This window comes from Podarcis tiliguerta, assembly GCF_965153285.1.
Source record: "Podarcis tiliguerta genome assembly, chromosome: 6".
Classification (NCBI taxonomy): Eukaryota; Metazoa; Chordata; class Lepidosauria; order Squamata; family Lacertidae; genus Podarcis; species Podarcis tiliguerta.
In genome coordinates, this window is record NC_139539.1 from 3,141,269 (window position 1) to 3,153,729 (window position 12,461).

General features: G+C 48.0%; 1 long non-coding RNA gene across 1 annotated transcript in view; it reads right to left on the reverse strand.

Moving 5' to 3' along the window:
- Window positions 1-9,619, reverse strand: part of LOC310680779 — a 105,410-nt gene extending 95,791 nt beyond the window's left edge. Inside the window, exon 1 of the long non-coding RNA XR_014512937.1 lies at window positions 9,489-9,619. This is a non-coding gene — a long non-coding RNA (uncharacterized lncRNA). The remainder of the gene's footprint in view (window positions 1-9,488) is intronic.
- Between the last annotated feature and the right edge of the window lie 2,842 nt (window positions 9,620-12,461).

Below are 12,461 nucleotides of genomic sequence, written 5' to 3' on the forward strand. Positions count from 1 at the left end.
TCTGAATACCTGTTGTTGGAAACCACAGGAGGGGAGAGCCCGTGTGGTGTAATGGTTAAGAGAGGTAGTCTTGTAATCTGGGGAACCGGGTTCGCGTCTCCGCTCCTCCACATGCAGCTGCTGGGTGACCTTGGGCTAGTCACACTTCTTTGAAGTCTCTCAGCCCCACTCACCTTACAGAGTGTTTGTTGTGAGGGAGGAAGGGAAAGGAGATTGTTAGCCGCTTTGAGACTCCTGAAGGGGAGTGAAAGGCGGGATATCAAATCCAAACTCCTCCTCTTCTTCTTCTTCTTCTTCTTGCGCTCAGATCCTGCTGGTGGGCTTTGCACAGGCATCTGGTGGATGAGATGAGCTGATCCAGCAGCCTATTTGCATTTTCTTATATTATTACATGAGACTACAGAGTAATGCAGCGCTGAGCATGGTTAAAACCCTTGAAGGGATGGGGGGGGGGGGAGTAGGATGGCTTGAGTTTCCCACTGGGCACTGCAGGTGCTTCACCTTGGGTCAGACTATTGGTCCAACCAGGCCACTATTGTCTGCTGTCCCTGGTGGTGGCTATGCACACCACCTGCTGCCAGGGACTGCGCTTCTGTATTCAGAGCATGTGCTCTGCCATGGAGTTATGGTCCCTCGATGAACACTTACGTCCAATGTGCAGGCATTTGCTAGTGATCATGCTTTTATTCCATGCTGCAAAAAACAACAACACACCATCCCCCTGCTCATTCCTGCCTGCCAAGATCTGTTATGGGTACAAAGAGAGTAGGCTGGATAAGACATCTCCGTTCCACACCCCCACCCCACAGACTTCTATCTTCCTAATAATAATAATTAATTACTTGTACGCTGTGGTCTAAACCACTGAGCCTAGGGCTTGCCGATTGGAAGTTCAGTGGTTCAAATCCCCGCGATGGGGTGAGCTCCTGTTGTTCAGTCCCAGCTCCTACCAGTGTGGTGTAGTGGTTAAGAGCGGTAGTCTCGTAATCTGGTGAACCAGGTTCGATTCCCTGCTCTTCCACATGCAGCTGCTGGGTGACCTTGGGCTAGTCACACTTCTCTGAAGTCTCTCAGCCTCACAGAGTGTTTGTTGTGGGGGAGGAAGGGAAAGGAGAATGTTAGCCGCTTTGAAACTCCTTCGGGTCGTGATCAAGCAGGATATCAAATCCAAACTATTCTTCTTCTTCTTCTTCTTCTTCTTCTTCTTCTTCTTCTTCTTCTTCTTCTTCTTGCAGTTCGAAAGCACGTGCAAGTAGATAAATAGGTACCGCTCCAGTGGGAAGGTAAACGGCATTACCGTGTGCTCCTCTGGTTTCACCAGAAGCAGCTTAGTCATGCTGGCCACATGACCCAGAAAAACTGTCTGCAGAGAAAAGTCGGCTCCCTCTGCCAGTAATGTGAGATGAGCGCTGCAACCCCAGAGTCGTCCACGACTGGGCTTAACTGTCAGAGGTCCTTTACCTTTACCTTTACCCATCTGACTAGGTTGCCCCAGCTGCTCGACCTGCTAGCTTGAAGCATCCACTCTATAACCGATGTTCAGGCTGTGAGTGCTGATGTTTGTGAAGCCAAATTGGCACCCCACAGCATAAAGTGGGGGGCAGCAGATGAGAGGGAAACATCAAGGTTTGCAGTAGCGTTGTGTACCAGAATCCATCTGGATGAATTCAGGTCAGCCTGGGGTGTGGCTGGGTCAAGCTGAGGCAGCCCCTGGTCACTCTGGGCCGGGTCAGGTCTACCTGGGGCTACCAAAAGGGGTGGTGGTCTGGCAGCGAGGAGGAGATGCACAGGTAAGAACACAAAATACATAATGAAAACAGGAAGAAAAAAACAAACTATTAACCCCCCCACCCACGCCACATTTTAAAGCGTATTGGGTGTTTATCAGCCAAAGGCCTGGCAGAAGAGGAACATTTTTACCTGGTGCCCAAAAGTGTAGAATGAAGGCGACAGGTCACCCTCCCTGGGGGGAGCATCGCACCAATGAGGAGCCACTGCAGAAAAGGCCCTTTCTCGTGTTGCCCCCTTTGGACCTCACGTGGAGGCGGCACATGAAGAAAGCCCTCAGATGATGGTCCAGGTAGGTTCATAGGGAGAGAGGTGGTCCTTGGGGGTATTGCAGTCCAGAGCTGTTTCTCTAGTGACAGAGAGTTCCACAGGACCAGGCCAATGACACCAAAAGTTCTATTTCTTCTTGTCCCAGACTCAACCCAAGGAACACATGTTCCAAATAATGTTTTTCCACCTCGTTGATGTTCTCTTAAGTGTATGTTCTCCCTCCCTCCTCCACACCCAGCCTCTGCTTGACTTCTCTCCCAAATTCCTAAATACTTATCTACTTAGTTTAGCCTTCCTCCCACACTTCCAGCTGCTCTGTATATTGTTCACTGTTTGTTTGACAGTTTATACAGTGATAAGGGAGGGGCGGCTGCTCCCATCCCTGTCCTGGCGGCAACCGAGGCAATAATTTCCAGCCAGACCCTGTTTACATTCAGCTGAGATGAGGCCAGAGAAGACTGAAGACTGGAGCCACCTGTGGTCAGTCCCTGGCCAGGGCCTTTGGGGAAGGGGGATGACCTTCTGTGCCATGTGCAGAATGGCAGCAGACCCACCCCAGACATTTAAGGCACACCCAACGCACGTTTAAAGGGCATAACTTCTCCCAGAGAATCCCAGCAGCTGTAGCTTGTTAAGGAGGTTGGGAATTATAGTCCTGTGAGGTGGGAACTACAATTCCCAGGACTTTTGGGGTGGATCTGCGCTGAGGTTTAAAACGCAGCTAGGTCATTCTTTCCCTCAGTTTGGATCAATGCTACTTTTTTGGGAAGCACACCAAAAGCCAGCTTTTTCTAAAATAAATAAATAAATAAATGACTGGATAGCTATGGATTGTGATGTTAGGTTGTGTACACTGCTACCCAAGGGCCCTCTTAGAAATCTGATGTGCCATTAATGCTGCGAAGTTCCACCTATGTGCAACCAATGGATATGTATAAATAAATATATCACAGAATGCTTTAAGTCTTCTGTGACTTCATTCAAAAGGTATCTGCAGGAACCCCTGAAATCTCTCGTGGCTCAGAGACCTAAGCGCACATTAAATGGTACTGCCATTATAGTTGTTGTATGACATTTATATACTGCCCTTCAGCCAAAGATAATAGGACTGCTTACAGCATAAAAACACAAAATAAATAACGTGATCACAATAATAACCCCACCCCCACATGCCTAATAAACGTAGTTAAACACCCATCATGCAATCTGCTTTTTAACTGGTCCCCTACTGTGTCATCTGCCCCAGGGCTTCAGTCCGAAATGTTCCTTCCATATTCCATGTGATTGGTTGCTTATTGACCAGCGCTGGCACTGAAACCTCAGAAAAGGGGGAGTGGAACAATTTGAACTAAGAAATGATGAAGAACTTGAGAGCTGCAATCCAGTACAGTGGTACCTCGGGTTACAGACGCTTCAGGTTACAGACGCTTCAGGTTACAGACTCTGCTAACCCAGAAATACAGTGGTACCTCGGGTTTCATATGCTTCAGGTTACAGACTCCGTTCACCCAGAGATAGTGCTTCGGGTTAAGAACATTGCTTCAGGATGAGAACACAAATTGTGCTCTGGCGGCAGCGGGAGGCCCCATTAGCTAAAGTGGTGCTTCAGGTTAAGAACAGTTTCAGGTTAAGAATGGACCTCTGGAACGAATTAAGTTTTTAACCCGAGGTACAACTGTATTATGAATGCTTACTGGTGATCAATGTGTGAATTGCAGGCATGCACACTCACACACACACACACACACACACACAGAGAGAACACTCTCTGTCCTATACCTCTTTGTCTTCTTTGCCTCTCTTCAGTGGCGTAGAGTGGGGGGTGCAGGGGGGGCCGGCCGCACCGGGCGCAACATCTGGGGGGGCGCGCTCGCACTCGCAGCTCTCTGCCCCCTGCTAAAATCCACGGGTTAGGGGGCGCAAATTACTTGCCTTGTCCCGGGTGCTGACAACCCACGCTACGCCACTGCCTCTCTTGGTTCTCTCTCCTTCTTACACAGTTCTTCCACCTCCAAAACTCTTTTGCTTGCTGACCCCTGCACTTGCTGTCCATGGCACATGGCCCCTCTGTTCCTCCTAGACCCCATGGAAGGTAGGACTTGAACCCATGACTTCAAGTTACGAGAAAGGAGATTCCGACTAAACACCAGGGAAAACTATCTGACAGTATGAGCTGTTTGACAGTGGAACCACCTCCCTTGGGAGGTTGTGGGCTCTTTCTTGAAGAATTCTAAGCCGAGGTTGGATGGCCATCTGTCTTGGATGCTTTAGCTGAGATTCCTGCATTGCGGGGGGTTGGACTAGATGACCCTGGGGTGTCCCTTCCAACTCTACAGTTCTCTGATTTGCTCAGTGCACAGTGGGAGTCATAGGTGAGGGGACAGACAGGTCAAGAGCCTGCTTCAAAGTCTATATTTAGCACTTTGGGGTTTGCCTGCCTGCCTGCCTGTTTGTTGTTTTCCTTTCATGGAAATGCTTCACTGACGCCGGTGGTGCACTTTGTCAGAAACGGTCAGATCAGGCGCTCGCAGGCAGGCGTGCTTGTCTGACTCATGATGAGTTGCTCTCTTGGCCAATGTTCAGCCCGGGCAGCAGTGCCAAGCTTGGGAGCTGGTGCCAGGAGCTGGTAGAGGATCAGGGAGCAAAGAGACTTATGGGAGAAGAAAGAGCTAGCTGCCGCCATAAGAAAAGGGAGAAGAGATGAGCTGCGGCTATGCAAAGATTCTAACCCACCCCTGATTCTGAACACCTATGTGCTAAAAGAGCACATGGAATGTCACAGGAGGAGGTGTGCAGAAGACTTTTGCTTTGGAGCGCATGCTTTGTACATTATCTAGAAGGACCCAGATTTCATCTGCAGTCATTTTAGTTCAGGAATTTCAGGGAGCAGCAGAGAGGCTTGGGAAATAATAATAATAATAATAATAATAATAATAATAATAATAATGAACTGATTTTATAATGAATTGATTTTAGAATGCTGTATTATTTTACTGTTGTTAGCCGCTCTGAGCCTGGCTTTGGCTGGGGAGGGCAGGCTATAAATAATTTATTATTATTATTATTATTATTAATAATAATAATAATAAAATATGTTTGTTGGAGAAGGTTACAGGTTTGTTTTTTGTCATGTCTTTTGTGTCCTTGTTTTGTATTTTTATGCTGTGAACTGCACTGTGATCTACAAATTTAATAAGTGTAATAATAATAATAATAATAATAATAATAATAATAATAATAGAGGCCTTTGGGAACTGCCACTAGTCGGAGTAAGCACTGCCAGGGGATATGAAACCCTGGTTTGACTCAGTGTAAGGAGGCTTGTGTGTCTTGGCTGCTCTTTCTGTACAAAGTGTGGCAAGTCTGCTCCCTTTCTTCCCAAGTGGGCAGAAAGCAGGTTCCTAAGGTTGCAAATGCTCTCGGACAGCGTTCACCAGCCAAGCATGCCGGCTTTGGGGCTGATGGGAATGGCAGCCTGAAACATGCAAGTTGGCGAAGGTTGCGCTTGGCCACTTTCAGACTGTCACGGTTTCACAGGTGAGATTCAGCTGCATACCAGCACATTCAGATCGGGCAGTTAAAATGGTGTTGGCACTCAAGGGAAATGAACCCACTTCAAAATTGTGCTGCTGTATTTTTGCTTTGTTGTGCAGGTGGGTGGATTTTATTGTTTTATTGTTTTATATGCTGCCTCTCTCTCTCTGTGTGTGATATTTGTTATTTTGTAAACTGCTCAGCAATTGCCTTAATATTAAGCAGTATATAAAGATACAAAGTAAGGAAAGAAAAATCAGACTTCTTGCAAGAAGGAAAGTGAGGGGGGAAATGGATTGGGAAGTGTGGGCTGACAATTGCTTGGCACAACACCTGCAAAGCCCTATATGGCCTAGGACCCTCGTAGCTACGGGACCTCCTCTCCTGGTATGTCCCACAGAGAAACTTACGGTCTTCAAATAAAAACATCCTGAAGGTCCCAGGCCACAGAGACGTTAGGCTGGCCTCAACTAGAGCCAGGGCTTTTTCGGCTGTGGCTCCAATCTGGAGCCACAGCCGAATCTTCCCCTCTGTCACAAGAGACTAGGGCCCTGCGGGATCTGACATCTTTCTGCAGGGCCTGCAAGACAGAGCTGTTCCACCAGGCCTTGGCAATCTTCACAGAACTTTAGCCTAATGGTTGCCATCAATTTGAGTTGAATTAATTTTATAATGAAATGATTTTAGAATGTTGTACTATTTTATTGTAGTTAGCCATCCTGAGCCCGGCTTCGGCTGGGGAGGGCGGGATATAAATAATTTTATTATTATTATTATTATTATTATTATTATTATTATTATTATTATTATCATTATTATTCTCCCCACTAACAAGTCAGAACAAACATGCAATAAACAGCCACCTCTATCACCTCCTTGCAAACATCTGCAAACAAATCAGCTGGAATATTCGGTAAACAGCTCATCCTAGAAGCGACCGTGGCATCTTACAGAGTGGTGGGTGGTTTTTTTTACACTGACTCCAAGGCCTGAAGGTATGAGAAGGCAGCCGTCTCTGTGTAAGAGCTTCCCCCATGATTAACCTGCCACACAATCCATTTAAAGAAGAAGGGTATGAGAAGGAATGGTAAGCAGAGCTGACACAAGTCGCTTTGCTGCCCAGAGTGGAGGGCTCTCAGCTCAGCGGTGGAAACTGCATCTTGTGTGCTGAAGGCCCCAGGCTCTTAGTGAGAAGCTTCCTGGGCAAAGCCTTGCCACCAATTAATACTCAATTATCTCAGTGGGTCTTGGCAAGAAGGCACAGCCACTGATTAATGGGTGCTTTCAAGTTCACCCTTCAAATACATTTGGCCAGTCGGCTCAGCGGAGTTCCTTGGAAACCTACGGAGAGGCAGAAGTTTCGAAGCAGAGAAAGACTGAAGGAAGCAGATGAGTCTGGTAGCAGTGGAAGTCCATGGCAAGCACTCTGAAGGATGCAAAAACCCTCCCTGTAAGTCTGTGATTCATCCTGGTAGAGACAAGGGCAAGAAGTCCTTTGACTAGGACCACCTGGTCCCAGGTATTATAAGGAGCCACCTATGAGTTAAGCCATTGGTTTCAGGCAGAGGTCTCTCTGAACCTGGGACCTTCAGATGCAAAGAAGATGCTCTCCACTGAGTTACAGCTGTTTTCTGAGGATTCCTGGAGGCTGGATAAAACTTGTTAAAGGAATGGAGTTGACAACCTTCATTTGAGGTCCTCTGAGGCCTCTCTAGCATTCATCCTGCTCCACATCCACCATTTGGCAAGCAATTTCCTTCTCAAACCAGATAGAGGGGTGGGTATTCCTTGCTTGCTTGCTAGGTGGTTGCAGGGCTTGCTAAGAAGGGTTACCTGATAATATAAAGGTAAGAGCTCCACTAAGCATGAGAAGAGTGCCACTTCTTCCTCCACAACCACAAGCAGTCTCCAATTTTTATGAGTTGTTGTGTACAGTCATACCTCGGGATAAATATGCTTCAGGTTGAGCACGTTCGGGTTGCGCTCCGCGGCGACCCGGAAGTAAAGGAGCATGTTACTTCCGGGTTTCACCGCTCGCGCATGCACAGACGGTCAAAATGACATCACGTGCATGCGCGGAAGCGGCGAAACGTGACCCGTGCACGCACAGACGCGTTTTACGTTATGTTCAGGATGTGAACAGGGCTCCGGAACGGATCCCATTCGCATCCCAAGGTACCACTGAATTAAAGGTAGAGGGACCCCTGACCATTAAGACCAGTCGTGACCGACTCTGGGGTTGCGGCGCTCATCTCGCTTTATTGGCCAAGGGAGCCGGCGTACAGCTTCCGGGTCATGTGGCCAGCAGGACTAAGCTGCTTCTGGCGAACCAGAGCAGCAGATGGAAACACCGTTTACCTTCCTGCCAGAGCGGTACCTATTTATCTACTTGCACTTTGACGTGCTTTCGAACTGCTAGGTTGGCAGGAGCAGGGACCGAGCAACGAGAGCTCACCCCGTCACAGGGATTCGAACCGCCAACCTTCTGGGGCCAAGTCCTAGGCTCTGTGGTTTAACCCACAGCGTGGTGTGTATTAGGTGTGTGTGCAGTGTCAGACCACACCTGGAATACCGTGTCCAATTTTGGGCACCACAGTTTAAGAAGGATGTTGACAAGCTGGAAGGTGTACAGAGGAGGGTGACCAAGATGATCAAGGGTCTGGAAACTAAGTCTTATGAGGTACAGTTGAAGAAGCTGGGCATATTTAGCCTGGATATTATAGCCCTCTTCAAATATCTTAAGGACTGTCACATGGAGGATGGACCAAGCTTGTTTTCTCCTTCTCTGGAGGGTGGGACTCAAACCAATGGCTTCAAGTTACAAGAAAGAAGATTCTGACTAAACATACAGAAAAACCTTTGGATGGCAAGAACTGTTTGACTGTGGAACGGAGGTTGAGGACTCTCATTCCTTGGAGGTTTTTAAGCAGAGGTTGGAAGGTTATCTGTAATGGGTGCTTTAGATGAGATTCCTGCATTGCAGGGGGTTGGACTAGATGACCCTCGGAGTCCCTTCCAACTCTACGATTCTAGATGGTGCCATTTGCAAAGTGATTTATGTACAATATCTGAGCAAGCCATACAACAGCCTTGTGAGGTAGGTCCCCACATGAAAGGGATGGGGAAGCAATGGAGAAATAATGGTTTGTCTTCAGGTGATATGTTCAGGGCTTCATCTGCAGCAAGGCTGAGCCACTGCCTATGTTTTCCACATCTTGGCTTAATCTTGGAGCATGTGAAGTAGGAATAGGTCTACTGTTTTCCGGAAGCACCTTCCCATGGCTGCTTTGCAGAGGAGAAGCAGTGGCCACGCCAGCCCTCCAGGTGCCCTCCAGGTGCTTTGGACTACAACTCCCATCATCACCTGGTTGCATGCGATCTGACAGCTGCAGCCTCTACCCACCCAACATCTCCTGCAATGCTGCGAGGGATTCTTGTGGAGGGGGGAGGGTGCGTTGCATTTCCTTTGGCCTCTGGACCCGCAGCCGCCATTGAACTGTGGCAGCACCGAGCTGGTTTTGAATAAGGACCCTCATTTCCTATTCATGACTTCCCAATGCATCTGCTGAAATATTTAAACCACCAATAACACAGTAACCCCGTACTAGGAAGCTGACTCACCCTCATCAGTAAAAGGCCCAGATGAGAAACAATGAAGTTGCAAGTTATCAGGGAAGGGCTGGGAGCTTTAGCAGAGCGCCTGGGAGCGTGGCGCAAGGCATTAATGTGGACGCTTCCAGATGCTCCGCAGGAAGCCAGTCAATTGCACTGGCCCAATCTTCATGGCTGAGTGGGGATCTGAACCCTGGTCTCCCAGGTCCTAAATGTTGAGAGATTATAGTAAAGGGACCCCTGACCGTTAGGTCCAGTCGTGACCGACTCTGGGGTTGCGGCACTCATCTCGCTTTATTGGCCGAGGGAGCCGGCATACAGCTTCTGGGTCATGTGGCCAGCATGACTAAGCCGCTTCTGGCGAACCAGAGCAGCACACGGAAATGCCGTTTACCTTCCTGCTGGAGTGGTACCTATTTATCTACTTGCACTCTGACATGCTTTCGAACTGCTAAGTTGGCAGGGGCAGTGACCGAACAACGGGAGCTCACCCCATCGCGGGGATTCGAACCGCCGACCTTCTGATCGGCAAGCCCTAGGCTCTGTGGTTTAATCCACAGTGCCACCCGCGTCCCAATTGAGAGATTATAAGTTTACGCAAACTCAAGTGTCTGGTCCCCATTGCACTGCCAGTTCTGCTGGAATCCTGCTTGTCTGACTGGTACGACACTCTAACCACTGCTCCACTACGGACTCTCTCTTAACATTTCGTGATTGGTCCTCCTCAAGGAACTTTCCCGGCCTCGTTGAGAAGAGTGGTCTCTTCCTGCTAGATCTCCTTGATTGTGTCATTGACAGAGATGAGAGGAACTTTCAATTGGGGCACAGTCAGTCTGAGGCCGGCTGTGAGTCATCCCATCTTTTTCCAGGGGCTTCGCTGGTTCATTGCTTCCTCCCTCGGAGGGGAGAGGTGGTCAGCTCTGGACCACATTTTCAACTGCTTTGCTGAACTCTGAGGACGCACTTATTCTGTTTTTTGCAATCCTGAATCTGCTGACAGGCCTAATGAAGCCAGGACACGGTGTCCTGAGAAAACAATTTTACCAGGCCCTCTCTGACCCTTTTATCTCAGGCAGTCAAAATAGCAATGCAACAGAATTGTGGGATGACGGGGGAAGAGAGTTTAGAGCACTGGATGCTTTTATTTCATAGGGACTTAGACTCAAGGACTACAACATCCTCCTCCCAGAGCTTTAGGGGTCCAACTCACCCTTACAAAAAGGCCGTCTCCTATGATTTCCAAACTTCCCTTCAAGGCAATATATCCCAGGGAGGTTTGCACACGTATATAGTTAAAGCATCAAATGTACACAATTAAAACTATCAACGTTTTAAGATTTAAAACCAAATCAAAGTTTTCCTATTCAAAGCAATCCAGACTAATAATAATAATAATTTATTATTTATACCCCGCCCATCTGGCTGGGTTTCTCTAGCCACTCTGGGTGGCTTCCAACTGAATATTAAAATACAGTAATCCATCAAACATTAAAAGCTTCCCTAAACAGGGCTGCCTTCAGACGTCTTCTAAAAGCCTGGTAGTTGTTTTTCTCTTTGACATCTGGTGGGAGGGCGTTCCACAGGGCGGGTGCCACCACCAAGAAGGCCCTCTGCCTGGTTCCCTGTAATTTGGCTTCTCGCAGCGAGGGAACCGCCAGAAGGCCCTCAGAGCTGGACCACAGCATCCGGGCAGAGAGATGGGGGTGGAGATGCTCCTTCAGGTCTACTGGGCCGAGGCCATTTAGGGCTCTAAAGGTCAACACCTTGAATTGTGCTCGGAAACGTATTGGGAGCCCATGTTTGATGCCCATGAGCTCTAGTGTTTGAAGAGAGGGAGAAAAACTGTTCCATGACCGACTGATGTAGATCACAATCTCTCTGAGGGCGTAGTAAACAGCTACAAGGAGTAGCATTGTGTCTCTTGTACTAGCTGCCCAAATGCTCCAGGATAGCTTACAAGAAGGGAATGAAGGCAACACACATACACAAACATGGCTTGCCCCTCTGCACGACCCTTCCCTGCTCTCCCAGAAAGTGCTCTTTGGAACATGTTTTGTCATTTCTTTTTTTACGAGGGGGTGTGGGGAGAACCCTACGAACAGTGCCACTCAGAACCACCATATTCCGTGGGAATTTTCCCTTTCACTTCCGCCATATATGGATTGGAACACTAGCTATCAAAGAATCTCCACTTCCAATTTGAATTGGAAAAGTTTGAGAATATGGACTTGTTGTTTAGTCGTTTAGTCATGTCTGACTCTTTGCGACCCCATGGACCGGAGCACCAGAAAATATGGACAATGCCTGGTAAATACTGGGAAGCCAGAGGGGGGAGAGGCAGACTGATTGCCCCCCCCCGAATTGCTTCCTGCAGCTCCTCGCTCTTCTTTAATAGCCAGCAGAAGTAGAATGCACTAGGCAAAGGACCATGCACACCTGCATAATTTATTCAAACTGCAGAATTAGCATCCCTTTGTGCGGAATTAGGAGGAGGGCTTGGTGCAGAGAACACTCAGCTTCGTTTGCAATACTTTGCACGAGGGCTTAATGAGGAAGGGTAGTTTTGGACTCAATTTTTCTAAGCCCAGTGCTTCATTCACTGGACTGACTACACAGTCTCACGGGTGAAAGGTTGCTTTCGAGCTGGTCCAGAAATCAGGCTCTCACCCCCTCACCCCCCAGCAGACAATGAAGGATGTTTTGGATCAGGTTGCCGAGTGCTGAACTTCTGCTCAACGAAAACGGGGAAAGAGATCTCAGCGAATTCTTGGTGTGCCTATTCCTTGGGCAACCTAAGCATTGGGAATTGCAGGGCGCAGCACTCATTTGCAGCACCGTCTCACTGGCGCATCCTGTTGCTTGTCAGTGTGGCATCTCTAGCTAACTAGAACAAATAGCCTTATGTGATTATGGCCCATAATCTTCCAATTTAGAGGTAATCTTTCAGAAGAGATTATATCCAAACAAAACTGTATTGTTACTGCTTTGGGAGTACCTGTTGCCTTGCGCTATTTGACGGGCAATGGGGACATATCCTGGCTGGCTGTCATCCTGTGTTAAGGATAATGGATAGGTATTTTCAGGAATAAGGGTAGCCTAAGCCTGGCACTGAATCAACTGTGATGGAATTAGAAAATGGCAGAAGGAGTCTTGCAAAGTCCAGATTTTTTTAAAAGTTCTTATTGCTGAGAGGGAATTAAGGAGAAGTCTAGGCAGGATTGGGATCCTCAAGACTAAGCTTTTGGTTTTCTTTCTAG